This window comes from Alexandromys fortis, unplaced genomic scaffold, assembly GCF_014885135.2.
Source record: "Alexandromys fortis isolate MF-2015 unplaced genomic scaffold, M_Fortis_MF-2015_v1.1 scaffold_132, whole genome shotgun sequence".
NCBI classification, from domain to species: Eukaryota; Metazoa; Chordata; class Mammalia; order Rodentia; family Cricetidae; genus Alexandromys; species Alexandromys fortis.
The window spans coordinates 1,190,115-1,207,077 of NW_026068055.1; the positions used below are offsets into that span (position 1 = coordinate 1,190,115).

At 38.0% G+C, this 16,963-nt stretch overlaps 1 protein-coding gene across 1 annotated transcript in view; it reads left to right on the forward strand.

The window, feature by feature from the left end:
• Xrcc4 (X-ray repair cross complementing 4) overlaps window positions 1–16,963 on the forward strand; it is a 208,004-nt gene that overhangs the window by 143,517 nt on the left and 47,524 nt on the right. The window lies entirely within an intron of this gene.

Consider the following 16,963-nt stretch of genomic DNA (forward strand, 5'->3'; position numbering starts at 1 on the left):
TGTTTGTGTGCTGTGAAAGTATTTTCATGTTTACCTAGGCTGTCTTGTGTGCATGCACACCTCTATGTGTGTGTGTGTGTTGTGTGTGTGTGTGTGTACTGTAAAAGTGCCCCCATGTGTTACCCAGGCTGTATGTGTGTGATGTGTGTATTATGTGTGTGTGCTATGAAAATATCTTCATGTGAAACCCAGGTTGGCTTTGATCTTCCTGAGTCAGTTTCCCCATTTTTCAGGTATGTTACTCCATTTTCTTTTCTCAAATACCTATTGGAATTTTGTCATTTACCTCTTCTTAACTTCAGCCCTTTTCAGAAAACAATATTTGTTTCCTGTTGCTTTAGTGTTCCTAATACCTTAAATATTAATCTCGTCTTTCCAGATTACCATCAAAATTCTTGTAGATGTTGTGAAAGTTATTAAATTTATCATCTTCATGTTTTATGTCTGCATAACAATAAACTATATATGTGTGTATATATATATAGGAAGATAGAAAAATGATTCATATGTGTGTTACATTATTATCTATGCACATTTAATAGATCAGAAAGCTCAGATCTAAATAAGTTATACTATTTGCTCTTTAATTAATTTTCTGGTTCTATGTTTTAGGATAGATTCATCTTATCTATCCTAAGGACCATAATTTTAGCCAATGTTATGTTTAGGTGGATTTTGGTGGGTGGGGTGCCAACTCACAAAAAATGACATGGAGACTTGTTAATAATGAAAGCTCAGCCTTCGCTTAGGCATTTTCCTGACTAGTTCTTATAAGTTAAATCAATCTATATTTTTAATTGAAGTGGCTCAGCTACCTTTACTCTGTACTGCCCATCCTGTTTCTTCTGCACCTGGCAGGCAACTCCCCTTTTCTTCCTACCTGTGCTCTCTCTGTCTGGCAGACCCACTGTACCTCCTGCCAAGCCATTAGCTGATTAGCTTTTTGATAAACCAATCACAGTGACACATCTTCACACAGTGTAAAAGAATATTCCAAAAGAGTTATACTACCATATTAATTTTGATTTAATTCCTGTGTGTCAAGTATTGTGTTAAGCATATTAATTGAGAATCTTTAATGTATTTTTTCATTGCAATTCTGAGCAGTGGGGCTACATTTTCATACATATTTGTAAAATAACTGAATAAAGTTGAACTTCAGTGAAGTTCAGTTGTTTGCTTCAAACCACTGTAACTGCAAACCCTGTGAGTTCAGGGGTTGGGTTAGTAACAGCTATGTGACTTGAAGGTGAAGATAGAGAGACCTAGCACTTCACTTTTTTTTTTATTGAGAAAAGGAAAAGAAAAAAAAAGTTTCCGCCTCCTCCCAGCCTCCCAATTTCCCTCCCTTCTCCCCCTACCCCCACCCCTCTCCCCCTCCCCCCACTCCTTTCCCCCTCCCTCTCCAATCCAAAGAGCAGTCAGGGTTCCCTGCCCTGTGGAAAGTCCAAGGTCCTCCCCCCTCCGTCCGTGTCCAGGAAGGTGAGAACACTATCTTCCCAGGCCTGTTGGCTGCATCATGTGTATCTTTTCCTCGAAAGGCAAGGGTAATTTTGAAATGCTTAGACCACGAAAAATTCCTTTTCTTATACTTCTTGTGGTAATGAGAATTGTCTGTGTTTCTGTTAATTCAACAAATATTTTCCTTCTCTTTTAAGTATAATGTTATTTAAGTCAACATGTTTTAATGTTTTAAAATAAAGGATATATTTTAAAAATTGATAACATTTGCTCTACATATGCACACATATAAATTATGTAATAACAGAGAGAAAGAGGAATTGCATATGACAATTCCAAATGTTTCACATAATTCTGTGTTTATATTTAATTCCTAAATTTGTTAATAATATATGGATTTTTGAAGTTGAAACTCAAACTATTTAAAATATTTGCATATATATTTATATAGAGAATGTCATACAAAGATATCTAATTCTTACAATTTGGCATATCTGAATTTTAAACTCCTTTACTGTCAAATTAAGAAAATACAGTTGAGTTATTGGTATATATTTCCTTAGGTCATCAAAACAAACTTCTTTATTATACAACTTTAATTTGATCATAATGTTTATGTTACTGGCAAAAGTAAACACTGTGGTGGTTTTAAAACAAGGTAGTTTTTATTAGCTTTCCCGTGTGTTGACCTAGCTGTTCAGACTATGGCTCACCCTTTCCCTGCTGCATGTTTTCATTGGTGGCCCCTGGCCTTGTTCCAGAGTACACTGCCTATGGCCAGGTCACTTCAGGGATGATTTATTAATTGTGCCTGCAACTCCAAAAGTAAGATTGCTCCTATTTATTATCCTGCATTTGCCAGTATCATCAGGAATTATAATTTAAAGTTTGCCTGGGGGATTTTTTTTTAGCATTTTAAGTGTTTAAGAAGGAGAGAATATTCATTTATTTTAATGTATGCAGTATTAACCACAGTCTTCTGGCCTTTGAAAGCATGCCTTAGAAATGATCAGGAAAATGTGTTTTAATTTCTATTTTAATGAAACCTTAAGATAATATACTTCAATAGTTCATCAAGGGTATTTTAAAATATACATTTAATGTTTATAAGTCCTTCTGGGAGTAGCTCCTGTAATACCCCTCATATAAATGCATGAGTTCAATTGAAAAGCACTGACACATTTGGATGTCTTTTAACATAAATTTATTAGGGATCTGTGTTCATCTTTCTGAGTTTCAAGTAAATAGTCTTTCTGTGTATATGTTTCTATCATTTGAACAACTTGTATACCTATACCTCTAAGCAATACATTGGCTGAAGAAAACTACTGATTGACAGTGACGAATAGAAGAACCAGTAGAAGGAATCCAGGAAGAATTTAAATAGAAGGTATATAAATGTGAGTCTGATTTTGAATGAACAGAAACAGAGATACTTCACATTGTTGTCTCCATACAACCCTAGACGGATGAAACATCATCTGTTTTTGAAAGTAGTTTGATATACATGCTCTTTCCCTAAGCAAATTATCTTTGTTCACTTAGAAATCCACCTAAAAGTGCTCAGTATAGCAGCATATTACTAAAATTGTAATGATAAGAAAGATTTTCATGGTCCCTTTACAAGTACAACATGCAAATTCATGTAGCTATCTCTATTTCTACACAAGGAATAAAAAAAATCACAGAAGAATTAACCAAAAAAGGGGGGGGGAACCCCACCATAGCAAGAAAAGTAACAGGAATGAATAAACTCTGTTTAAGAGTAACATCATTATTAATGATCTCCCTCCCAAATAAAAAGACACGGACTAATTAGTTGGATGGAAAACAGGATCTGATTTTCCAATGCATCAGAAAATTAGGAAACAACCTACCTCATGACCCAGCAATACCACTTTTGGGTATATTACCAAAGGATGCCCAATTGTGCCACAAGAACATGTGCTCATCTATGTTCATAGCAGCATTTTTTGTCATAGCCAGAACCTGGAAACAACCTAGATGCCACTTGACTAAAAATGGATAAAGAAAAGGTGGTACATTTACACAATGGAGTACCAAACAGTGGGAAAAAATAATGATATCTTGCTATTTGGGGGGAAATGGATGGATCTAGAGAACATCATAATGACTGAAGTAACCCAGACCCAGAAAGAAAAATATCATGTTATTGATTTGTAAGTGGCTTTTAGACATAAAAAAATTCACACCTGACTATTTACAATCCCAGAGAACCTAGACAACAATGAGGACCATAAGAGAGACATGAATGGATGTAATCTACATGGGAAGTAGAAAAAGACAAGATATCCTAGAGTAAATTGTGAGCATGTCCCGGGATCATAGGAGAGGGTAGAGGGGGAGTGGAGAAAAATATATAGCTCAATAAAAACAATTTTAAAAAAGACACACTTCATCAGCCAGGACAAACATCCCCACGGGGTAAAAGAATGGAGAAAGGCAATCCAAGGAAATGAAACCAGTGGAACTATTATACTATCTGACAAATAGACTTCAAACCAAATCAGAAGAGATATGAAAGGACAGGACAAACTCATTTTTTAAAAAAATCAACCAAGAATATTTTATAATTCTAAACATATATACACCTATCAGAAGGTCAATCAATTTTATAAATGTCCCTAAAACAGTGACTTAGGTGACTTCAATATCCAACTCTCACTGCCAGACAGGTCATCCATATAAAAACTAAACAGATATGCTAGAGCTAAATAATATCATAAATCAAATACCTCTAACAGACATCTACAGAACATTCCATCCTGACACCAATTTATTTTTCCTTGGCATCGTCTACAAATTTAGCATCATAGGGCACCAGGATATATCCCTACTGCATGTATTGGCTTTTTGGGAACCTCTTCTCTTTGGATGGATACCTTGCTCAGCCTAGATATAGTAAAGAAGGCCTTGGACCTTCTCAAAAAAAATGTGCCTTACTTACCCTCTCTGAGGATTGGATGCGGGTGGGATGGGAGGGTGTTTGGAGGGAATGAGAGGAGGTTAGGGAGTGGGAAATTGGATTGGTATTTTTAAAAAATCTAATGAATTATAGAAAGAGCAACTTCTATGGTAAATGGTAATTGACAGAGATCTACAGTTGGACAATGTGCAGAGAGTGAGAGACATTGGAAACCTAAACCCTAAGTCAAACCCTCCTCTTATGACTCAGAGATCTAAGTTAAAGAGGAGTTGTTTTAGAAAGATTGTAGGAGGCAGTGGTGACAGATGACTCCAGAGAAAAACCATCCTCTAGATAGATCCACGTGTGATCCCGTGGAGACTGACAGCAGATCTAAGACCTGCACAGTTTAAGCCAGACTAAACTTCAGCAAACTTGAGTGGAGTGGGAACAAAGTTCCATTGTAGAAGTAGGTGGCTTTAAAAATTGTAATGTCCAGGAGTATAACTCAAAGTGACTCTGACTGCATGATTAAGACTTATATAATGTCAGATCTGCCAAAAGTCCTAGCATGGAAGGGGAAAGTGCTCATGAGTTGCCACCATTAGCTGAGAGGTAGTTGGCAATTGATAGCTGCGAATAGAGTGAGAGTCAGTTTTCTTCAGGAATGCATTTCCAGATAAGCTCTTCATACCAGTTGCTAGTCCTAAACCCATGTCCATACAGAAAGAACTAAGTGGACTCAGAGGGTTTAAAAGCATATGAATTTGAGCATGACAGGGGCTGGGAGATACTCAAGAGGAGTTGGAAAGAAGGAGTGGAATTGATCAAAATAATTATCTAGCAAGGAAAAAAAATCAGTCCTAGAAACAGATACCCAAGTTACATACAGACCAGGATTACACTTAGAAATATATATGTATAAATATACATATGTATATGGCAGCAATTGCTGTTAGAAAGAGACCCTTCATTTAAAGTAGAGCAAAGTTGGAAATGTGGAAAGGTTTGGGATTGGAACAGGAAGTAGAAATTGATGTAATTTTATTATAATCTCTAAAATAAAAGAAATAAAGAATGCAAAAAATGAAGAAAGAGAAGCTAATGGGAGCTGTCAGGGACCAATTATTGCAAAATGAAGTGAGAATTAGAATACATGGAATATTAGGAATATTTCAAAAATTTTTCTCTAAAAGACACGAGGCAAGTGGAAAGGTTTGTAGGCATAAGGGAGGGTTCTGCCTACATGTGAGTATGCCTGTAAGAAAATATCAACATGTTTTTCTTAATGAACAAGTCAAGTAAAATGTATGCCCTGGACCAAGTAATTTTTCTTTCCTTGCCTTTTTTTAACCCTTATATAAAATGTGGGCCTTGGCCAGTTAAAGTTATCTGATTAACTTCATAAGTAAAGAAATATCAACTAGATATAGGGACTTAGAGTACAGATTTCAAAATCCAGTTTTCTAAATATCTTTGTTAGCTTTATCACTAAATACAAGTAAAATTTGAGTATCACACCTGATTTTTCTCATATGTAGCAGAGGGTGAGGGGGGGGGAGTTGCTATATGCATCTGCATCTGGGGTGGACATGAAGAAGATACTAGATGTCCTGTTCTATAACTCACCCTTAGTCTCTATTCCATTGAGACAGGATCACTCATTGAACCTGAATATAGCCTAGCTACTAGCAAGTCCCAGTCATTTCAGCCCCACAACTATGGGGTTACACATGCATGTGGCTACACTGAGCTTTTCAAAGTGTCCTGGGGCTTAAAACTCCGATTCTTATGCATTAACAGCAAGTTTTCTTACCAACCGAGTCATCTCTTCAGTCCTCACTTGATGGTTTTAAAACCATACTTAAGAAAGGAACGCCTGACTTGATTTGTGGAAATTATGAAGTAATGAAGGTAATTCCATAACACACTTCCTGGAACATGATTGGTACTCAGTATTATTTTTCATCATTTGTTGTGTTTTTATTTTTGAGACTATTTTAATTACAAAATTTCTTCCTTCCTTTATTCCCTCCAAACACTCCCGTATACCTCATCCCTGCTCTCATTCAAATCCATAGCCTCTATTTTTCATTAATTTTTACTGTGTGCATATATGTACTTGTGTGTGTGTGTTACTAAATGTAACCAATTGAGTGCATACATTTTATGCATATTTTCAGGGCTGACTGACACTGGGCAACCATTTGGTGTACACTTTCCTGGGGAAGACCACTTCTCCTGCTCCCAGGTTCACCTGTTTGCCTCTATGTTTTTGTGTAGGACTGAGGCCTCCTGGGTTTTCCCCATCCAGTTTGGAGTGTCCATTGGTGTTATCCTTGTTCTGTTCATATTTGAGCAGTCATATTGGTGAGACTTTACAGATATCTGATGTTACTAGGAGACAGAATCTTACAAAAAAGTCCCTGATCCTCTGGCTGTTACAATCTGTCAATACCTTCTTCTCAGTGTCCCCTGAGTATCAGGTAAGGGAGTCTATGGTAGATGTATCCATTTGGACTCAGCTCCACAACTCTGCGTATTGATTGGTTGTGGTTTTCTGTAGTGGTCTCTATCTGTTTTCAAAGAAAAAATTCTTTGATGTGGGCTGAAGGCTACACTCATCTGTGAGTATAAGGACAAATGTTTATGATTAATCTTAGATTATTCTGGTTTAGTAAATTAGTGACTAGATTCTCCTCCAATAACCATGATGTCTCTAGCAGTGAGTTGTTAGCTAGGTTTCCAGTTCCAAGCATGGTACCCCTTTAGTGATTGGGTCTTCAGGTCAATCACAGAACAGTTGGTTACACCAAGGTGTGTGTACCGTTACTGCACCTGGAAAGTTATCCTGCCATGATGGTCACGGATGTGGTTCATAGGTGTGTTGTATAGGTGGTGGTGTTGGTTTCTCCCTTTTTTGAAATATAACATAGGGTTAAAAGATAGTCAGCAGGGAGGCGACTTTCTGGTCTGTCCAGCTCAGAGACCTCTGTGCTGTGTTTCTAAAGTTCTTGGTGTCCTTAGCAATAGAAACTTGTTTTCCACCTCTAGGGGGTAAGCAAGAATAATAGCAATAGGGTGTGTGTTTTGGGAGTCTCTTAGAAAGCCCTGACCAAGAGCTCAAAAGAGAGTGTCTCATGCCTGATATTGGGACTTTTGTTTTGTAACCACACAACAAAATTCACTCTTGGAGTGAGTGCTGTCAGCCCAGATGAAAAAAGTTCATTAAAACTATTATGAATATGTATACACTGAATTAAAAGCATTTTAATTTGGGGAGTTATATAATCAAATTATCATTATTATTTTTTAGTCTAAGATGCTTTCTACAGGTGTTTGTCCCCAGTTATGTTACATGTTCTTTCAACTCTTTCTATGCCGTTTTATGTCAGCAATATTCAGTGCCTTATTACCAGTCTTCTATTATAAAGAATGGTACTTTTATTACTGAAACCCTAGAAAAATCCAATATTTGAAATAGGATTCTTTGGAGAAGATAATTTTTCTAATACTAAATTCATTCAGCAAATATTTGAAAACCTGATACTCATGGATAGAATAGTGGATTAGTTACTTTTCTTGTTGCTATCATAAAAGACATAAACAAGGACAGAGTTTTATTATGTAGGGTCACAGTTTGAGAGATGCAGTCTTTCAGAGAGAAAGCATGGTGGTTTGAGTATCACATTGCTTCCTCAGACAGAAGGCTAACGAGACATGAATGCTGGTGCTCAGCTGGCCCTCTCCAGTTTCATCTATTCCATTGTCCCACACTACAGCAGACAGGGTAATACCATTAACCTCTAGGATGAATCCTCCTCCTCAGTTGTATATCTCCGGAAACAACCTCAATTGATAACTAAGATTACCCTACACAAGTCCAACACTTGTCAAACACATCACTTTAAATCATAACATTCTACTTCTGGCCTCTGAAGTCCTGTGTATTCTAAATGCATTTAGTACAACCATAAAAGTCCCTGTAGTCTAAATAATCTCAATACTGTTCAAAAGCCCATAGTTTTCTGAGACTCAGGGCAATCTTTTAACCAACCATAAGCCCCCTCGAAAGTCAAACAATAAGTTATATGCATTTGCCATACAAGGACACAGATAGGCACCCTTATTTCTAATGGTGGGGATGAGAACATAGCAAGGAAAGAGAACTTCAGCAAGAACTGCGGCAGGGCAAACACCAAACGGTGAAGAACTGTCTCCAGCACCTAGGGCTTACAGCTGCATCATCTGTGTTTTATTGAACGCTGGTTGCCCCACCTCTCTAGCTCCATTGCCTGTAACCTCTCTCGGGCCAGATCTACGCCTTCAGCATTCCTAAGCAGGTTTGTAATATCCCATTGTCCTAGTATCTCCAAAATCCTGTGTTCTCTGTTAACACTTACAGTGAAGCTTCACAGATTGCCACCATAGCCTCTCTCAGGGCTGATGTGATGGGAATCTGACCCAGCAAAATGTTTCCTGTCCTCAGCAGCTTTCTGCCACAGTAATGCTATCATTTATGACTTCATCTTCCATTTCCAATGCCTGTGAAATTGGCACCATTTAAGATGTCTGGCCTAGTCCACCACAGCTGTTGTGGTAGCTGAACTTTGAAAATAAAACAAAACACTTCGCTTAGGTGTTTGTTTCCAAACAGGGAAACTCTTCAGGATATTCCAGGCTCTGCCATTCTTCGTTCAGGTGGATTTTCATCTTTATAAGCTGATACGTCTTGGATGAGTGACTCTTACCTATGAGGTACTTTTCTTATTGTCTCAGTGCTCTTCTCCAGGTTTCTCTTTATAGCACTAATCCCTTTGACAGTTACATCTGCTTTATCTGCATCCACCTTGCCTGCAACTCGGAACTCACACTCCTTTCTGCACCATACTGCACATTTGATATAGTGGTTTGTTTTCATTATCAACTGGTTTTAGAATCACCATTGAAACACACTTTTGCTTGTGCGTATAGTAAACCTTCTCTTCCTTGAGTTGCCATTTTCAGGTGTTGGCATGTAGCAAAAAGTGAAATAAAAGTAATACAGATGCTGGAGATCTAAGAAAAGTGTGCAGTAACCGTGCCACAAGCTGGGCATGAGGATTCCCTGAAACTTCCTGCCTCTTATGTTTCTTTTAAATTCACTTCACTCAAATTATCACAGCACTGGCAGAAAGAATATATATATTCTTAGGAAGGTGGGGTGAAGATAAGAATAATCCATACAATAGTCTAGTAAAAGTTGTTAGCAACCTCTGCTGTTTGGTGAAATGTCGAGGAGTTCCTAGATACTAGACTGTTGTAGCCATAAGTTGTCAGGGTTGCTTGCGTCCAGGGGTCACAATGGGGAAAAGGGGGAGTCAAGTGTACTTCTGTCTGAGTGAATGATATGCTTAAATACATAGAAATGCAGATCTGTTGCATTATTCAAGGTTCTCTAAAGGAACAGAACTAATAGAATGTAATGTACACCTATATATTAAAAGGGGATTTATTAAAGTGGTTTGTAGATGGAGGTCCAGCTAGGCCAACTATGGCTCTTAATCCATGGAAAGACCAAGAATCCAGTATTTGTTCCGAGTGAAAACCTGGATGTCTCAGCAGTTCCTGTCTGGAGCTAGAGTCCTCAAAGATGAGAAAGTCTTCACTGTACATTGGAATCACAATGAAGTGGGAAATAGTACCAGAAAAGGGATAGCTCAGCAATGGGATAGATGAACTTGCCAGAGAGAATAAGGGCAAACAGGCAAAAAACAAGAGCATCCTTCATCCATTTCTTTTTAAGTGGGCTATCACCAGGGGTTGGGGCTCAGATTTAGGGTGGGTCTTTCTACCTCAGATAATCCACTCAAAAAAAATTCTCATGTATCCAGCTGCTTCGGTGTTAGTTATTGCTAGATGTAGTTTACTACCAAGATTAAGCCATCAACTGTCAAAGAACAAAAATTTGATGTTTTAATTAGATTAAGTTAAATAAAAACTAAGACCCATCAATCATGAAAACAGAAATGTTAACATATATGATCCTTGACTTTCTAGGAGAATAGAGATCTGGATCAAAAGATTATGTGGTCCTAGGCATTCAAGATTCAAAACAAATACTCTTGAAAATAGGTGAAAATGGTGAGCATGGCTGAATGCTACCCTCTCCAGCAACACAAGAGTGAGTCCAAAGTTGAACTTTAAACGGCAAATACAAGAAAGGCAGAGAGAATAACTGTGGTGCCAAACTCCGTGTTTCATCCTTTAATGGGTAATAACATTTGTAGAGTAATCAAATCAACCAGAGTGTGGATGTCTATTGTGAAATATACTGGCTTTCTTTAATACCTGTGTGGTTCCTTTCTGGTTCCTCAGTGTGTTTAAGGTACTTTATTATCTGTCTTTGGAAACTTTCATGTCATCTCAGGACTAGATTTCATTGTGTAGTAACAGATAGTTAAATGGGGTTTGGGAAGAAAAATACTAAGCAGATTTTGTTTATGTTGAATTCAGACCTCACTCTATAACCTGGGCTGGCCTCAACTTTGATAACTTTGAGCAGTCATCTTCCTAACACTCCCAAGCACTGCTGTCAGAGGCGAGCCACCACACTAGCTGACTGTACCAAAGTCAGACTTTGAACTAAGCTCTTCATAGACATGAGTGAATCAAGAAAAGTTTTATTGGGAGAAATTTTAGCCAGGGAGTCTGACTCCACATTATGTTCAAATAGAGAAAACAAAGATATGTGAAATAAAATAGGGCAGTGATGTGAGCAATTGTGGTAGTCATTTAGTTCCTCTCACCAGAAATAAACACATCTCTCCCTGCCTTCTGTGCACATGTTAAATTTCACTCCATAGTGGTAGCTGAATGAGTATATTAGACCCATTCTTGACAAGTGTCGATTAAAAGTGGTACCTGTAAAGTCAAGTCCAGAAAACTGGCCTTTCTTCTCCCTTAGTGACTGATATGGTGGCATCTGCCCACTCAATTTAAAAAATGAGAGCAAGAGATCTTAGAGTCTCCTATCCCAGGCCATATCGGATGAGTGTGGCATAGCTAAGAAGTTATCTTTGTTATTTCCAGCCACTGTGGTATTAGGTGTTAGTCCATGTAGCATAGGATATTTTTACCACCTTCACGTTCCTCTGTTCTTTTAAAAACAAACAGCATTAGATAACTTTGGTTAAAGTTTGTTATCACTGTCCTTGTTTAAGCAAATTAGAGAGTTGGAATAAAAGATTTCTTAGCTTTATAATAATAAATGTATGGTCATGAAATTTATTTTCATACGTAATAGTAGACAATTTTTTACTCTTATATAAATATAATTGCATGGTATAGAAACTTTACAACAAATAAAATATTTACAATGATATTATAAAAAATTAGCATTTTACTTTAAAAGAAAAATGGACCATTTTAAGCTTTTTTTTTAAGCAGGCAGTAGGAATTGATTTCATCCACAGAGCTGTTTAAGAAATATTCTTTTTTAATCTTGTCTTGTGCCAGTTGGGCAAATAGAATCAAGCTCCTAACTGAAAGGTTAAGAGAAAAAACACTCAGAGCTTTGACATCACCTCGCCCCACCTAGTAACTTCACTTTCCAGTTGATTTACTGATGTCTGGCTGTTACTCATTGAACTAAAAAAAAAAAAAAATGTAGTTATCCAAGAGAAAGCTTCTGTCTCTGCTTCCTCTAAATATGCCACTTAGCCACAGTGCAGAGGATCCAGAAAACCTGTAAGGTGAATAAAGGTCAGCATTTGCACGTTTTGAGCAGAGTGAGAGAGTACTTTCTGCTCCCTTGTATCCCGTAGCATGCTATTTGTCTTACTTACACCAGAATGTAACATAGTGGGGAATTTATACGTTAGAGATATTTATTTCTCATAGTTCTGTCTGTGAAGTCTATGATCAAGGTACAATCTAAAATTCAGTGACCAGTGAGGACTTCCGTGCTACATTGTCACGTGGTGTTCTAACTAGATTTCTGTCAACTTAATACAATCTAGAGTCATCAGTAAGGCAGGAACCTCAAGTGAGAAAATGCCTCCATAAAATTGTGCTGTATTTAAGCCTTCAGGGCATTTTCTTAATAGTGAGAAATGAGATAGATGTGGAAGGGCTCAGCCCACCGTGGATGTATCCATCCCTGCGACCACGGTCCTAGGTTCTCTAAGAAAACAGGTGAGCAAACCATGAGGAACAAGCCAATAAGCAGCACCAGCACCCTTCCATGTTTTCTGCATCAGCGCGTGCCTTTCTGCATCAATTTCTGCCTTTAGTTCCTTCCCTGACTTCCTTTGATGGTCAACAGTGACATGGAAACATAAGCTCCTATCCTGCCCAAGCTGCTCTGGTTGTGTTTTTCATCGCAGCAATAGTAACCCTGAGACACCTGGGAAAAGAGATCAGTCCTGTACCCTAGCATGCTAAAGGAAAGGTGAAAATAGGGGAAAGAGGCCTAAAGGAATTTCTTCCAGCTTTCTCATGAGGCACTCATCTCTTCGTAAAAGCAGATCTCTAGTGATCTAATCACTTCCTTACAAGGCTCCACATCTTACTGCTCCAAAACAGAAATTTTCAACATGAATTTTGAAAAGCAACATCATTCAATCCTTTGCAATATTGTCTACCTTTTGATTAGTTGTGAATTGCATAGAAAATTACTGTAATGAAACATGGATTGAGGGGCCTTATTCAGCATTCCAATGACTCTGTAATCATGATCTTTGTTTATGTTTCTTAGAGTTTATTTTCATACCTTCTCTGTGTGAGCTTTTGTTTGTAAAGAACCATCCAGGCACCTTGCGCATTACACAATGTATCATCACTTTAAAAGGGCTTCTCTGGCATGACTCAGAGGTGCACCTCTGTAATCACAAGTCCTAAACCACCCTGAGCCATGTAGTGAAACACTGGCTCAAAATAAATGAATATATAAGGCAGAAGGTTTCTATGTACTGGTGTAGATATAAAATTATCAAGCAAGGCAGGAGCCCAGCCTTCGACTTTGCATTGTGTCAAAAGCTAAACTCATGTGTTGTTTAGCTTCTTTCAAACTGGTGTCTTTCTATGTCCATCACTGCTTTGTGGAAGTCCCTGTGTAGCTCCTTTCCAGACTTCCAATACAGCAGCCGGAGAAAGGTCTGGGATGCTAGTTCCAATCTCTTTATGAGTTCTATAGTTTTCAAGAAAGTTCAAACCCCACAGAATCTTTTGGAAGCTTGGCTTGCTTGACTGTAACTCTGAAGTTGCACAGCAGCAGACAGTTAGCAGAGTTCAGCGCACATCTGCAGTTGACATGGTTTTCATGTGTTTTAAATGTTAGCGTTGACATTTTAACTTAAAAGGGAGAGATTTCTGATTTCTCTTAACATTAGAAGATTGGTGCCATATGCAGTGGCAGTTAACTATTCCAACTCTTTTCTTGAGAGTATGTTCACTCTAGTTTTATTTTTTAGGTTAAGTCATTAATTATATGAGTGTGTGTGTAGAGTGGGTGGGCACATGGTACAGTATGCATGTGTGTATCAGAGGTCAGCCTGAGAGACCCAGTTTTCTCCTCTCATCATGTGGATCCTGGGAATCAAACTCGGGCTATCAGGTCTGGGCACAAACATTCAATAAGCCATATTGCTGCTCCTCCTTCTTTAATTTTCTATGATCTTCACTCACAAATTTAGTTCGTTTGGATAACTTTGGGCATTTGGGTTTGCATGTCTCTCAAGTCTCTTCACCAGCCACCTTTTAAATGTTCATCATCCATAGCGCCATGCTGCACCACGTTCCTCCAGTGTTGATGATTATTCCTGTTTGGGGCATCTTCCTGCCTTTCCAGGTCTGTGTCACATTGGCCCATGTACTCCCTCAAACTACAAGACACTCCCCCAACTCCACTTCTGTCTACTGGCTTCTCAGTCAACTACATTTGTCACAGTGTGCAGTAGCATTTGTGTCTTTGTTTTTTCTTTTCCTGTAGTTGATATATTTTTTTTAAAAAAAAGGAAAATACTATGCATGCAGTGACACTTTCCATCAGAGAACCTGCCTCTTGTAACAGAACAGTGACTTCATTTCCCAGCTTGTCGTTTATCACATCTGGATAGTGACCTGCCAAGTTAGGAAATGTTTCCGGCTGACTACTGCAAGCTGGAGAGAACGTTGAACAGTCTGTTGCCCTCTCCTTACATGAAGATCTGAGAATCAAGCAGTCTTTTACCATACTTAGCCTAGACCTAACATCTTTGGTTGCCTGTGCTTTTTCTGTCCTCCCAGCAGCATATTGGCTTTTCATAATTCTCACTTCTTCCACTTACATGTCCACTTACTTGAAACATCGATAATAATTTCTTAATTTTTTCTTTAATTAAAATATTAATGATTTTTAGAGTACCAGTGACCAAAATTTCTCTATTTAGAAAAATCAGCACAAATTAGGACATTAAAATGCATCTGAAGACTGCTGTGCGACTGTTTTCTGATTTATTTGATTAGTGTTCCCTAATTTATTTTACTTCACTAACTCAATAAACACGTAAATTCACTCAGGTTTGTAATGTGTGTGTGAACTAAACTGACTCAAGCATTCGCATTTGCCTGCTCTTTGGCATCTGAAAGGAAGACATGAGATACATGTTCCATGGGTCCACCCTCCTTCGCAGACGTGAATGAATCCATGAAGCACTCTGTCCTGGACTTCAGGATCTTAACTCATCGCTGCTTCTTCTTTTTCCTAGGATAAGTCAGACCTTTCCCACGGTTCTTTTTTATTTTCTTACTGAGATATGAAAACTGGTATTCACTTTTATTTGAAGAATTTGAAGAATGAGGTGAATTGTTTCAAATGTAGGAAAATAAAGAAGCTAAGAACCAACCTGCAAAGCCCTTTGCTGAACTCCACCCACCTCCAAAGACATTGTAATCCATAATACAAGGCAGTTCAAACACACACGGAGACCTTTAAAGTAGAAGTGATACAGGCAATCACTAAGGACTCTAGTCATGAAAAAGCTTTGAAAAGAGGGATGTTATAGATTATTCTTTTACTTGACATTTAATTTTGTAGTAAAAATGGAAGTCAATAATGTCTGATTAAAGATATGTAGTGAACTTTATCATAATCCATCCTAATTTGCAGATTAGTGTATTTTATATTCTCCAATGAAAATATTTTTTCTCCTTCATTTCTTTATTTTCTTTTTTATTGATTTTTATTGAGCTCTACATTTTTCTTTGCCGCCCACCTCCTTCTTCTCCCTCTGCTTCAACCTTCTCCCAAGGTCTTCATACTCCCAATTTACTCAGAAGATCTTGCCTTTTTCTACTTCCCATGTAGATTAGCTCCATGTATGTCTCTCTTAGGGTCCTCATTGTAATCTAGGTTCTCTGGAATTGTGATTTGTGGGCTGGTTTTCTTTGCTTTATGTTTAAAAACCACTTATGAGTGAGTACATGTGATAATTGTCTTTCTGGGTCTGGGTTACCTCACTCAAAATGATTTTTTCTAGCTCAATCCGTTTTCCTGCAAAATTTAAGATGTTGTTATTTTTTTTCTGCTGTGTAGTACTCTATTGTGTAAATGTACCACATTTTCCTGATCCATTCTTCAGTCAAGGGGCATTTAGTTTGTTTCCAGGTTCTGGCTATGGCAAACAAAGCTGCTATGAACATAGTTGAGCACATGCCCTTGTGGCACAGTTGAACATCCTTTGGGAATATACCCAAAAGTGGTATTGTTGGGTCTTTAGGAAGGTTGTTTCCGCATTTTCTGAAAAATAGCCACACTGACATCTGAAGGGGCTGTACCAGCTTGCATTTCCACCAGCAATGCAGGACAGCTTATGCTGGAGAGGTTGTGGGGTAAAGGAAAATCTTAATGACTTAATGTACTGAGGTGGAACCATTCAGTCTTGTATCATCAAGAACACAGAACCTAAAGTATAACAGTTTAATTTACCTAACTCACCCTCCAGATTCCTCATGTAGGAGATTCGGGTTTTATTTTTTCATGTTAAAATGTCTTAAGAGTCACATTGTCTTTCTTGTTTCTTAAGTTCTAATTTTAGTCACTATTTTTAGTTTTCAGATTTTATCTGTACATATATATTTTGGTCAAATCCACTCCCAGAACCTTTCCCTCCAGCTTCTCCCCCATTCTCTTAATTACTTTTCCTTCCCAACTTCATGGGCTGTTTGCTCTGGATCTACTAAGCCTTTATGAACACGAGTGTAGGACCACCTGCAGAAAAAAGATGGCCTCTCAAAAGCTGCATCCCTAAAGAAAATGGACTTCCCTCCCTAGCCAGCCATCAATGGGCAGGAGTTCCTTAACTAGCAGTAGTACTTCAAGACTCCATGCAGGTATTTTGGGCAGCTTGGTCATGTGCAGATTTTACACCGATAGTTCTAGCTGCTATGAAATCATGTGTGCAACAACCTGGTCAGTCTGTGCCAGGACTGTTGCTCATTAGCCCTTGAAATCAACCAAAGAATATTTTATATTTAAAAGGGATGTTATCTTTATAAATGGTCCATTCAGTAACTAGATTCTAAAAGCAAATTTATTTTCTTTTTTTTTTATGGTGA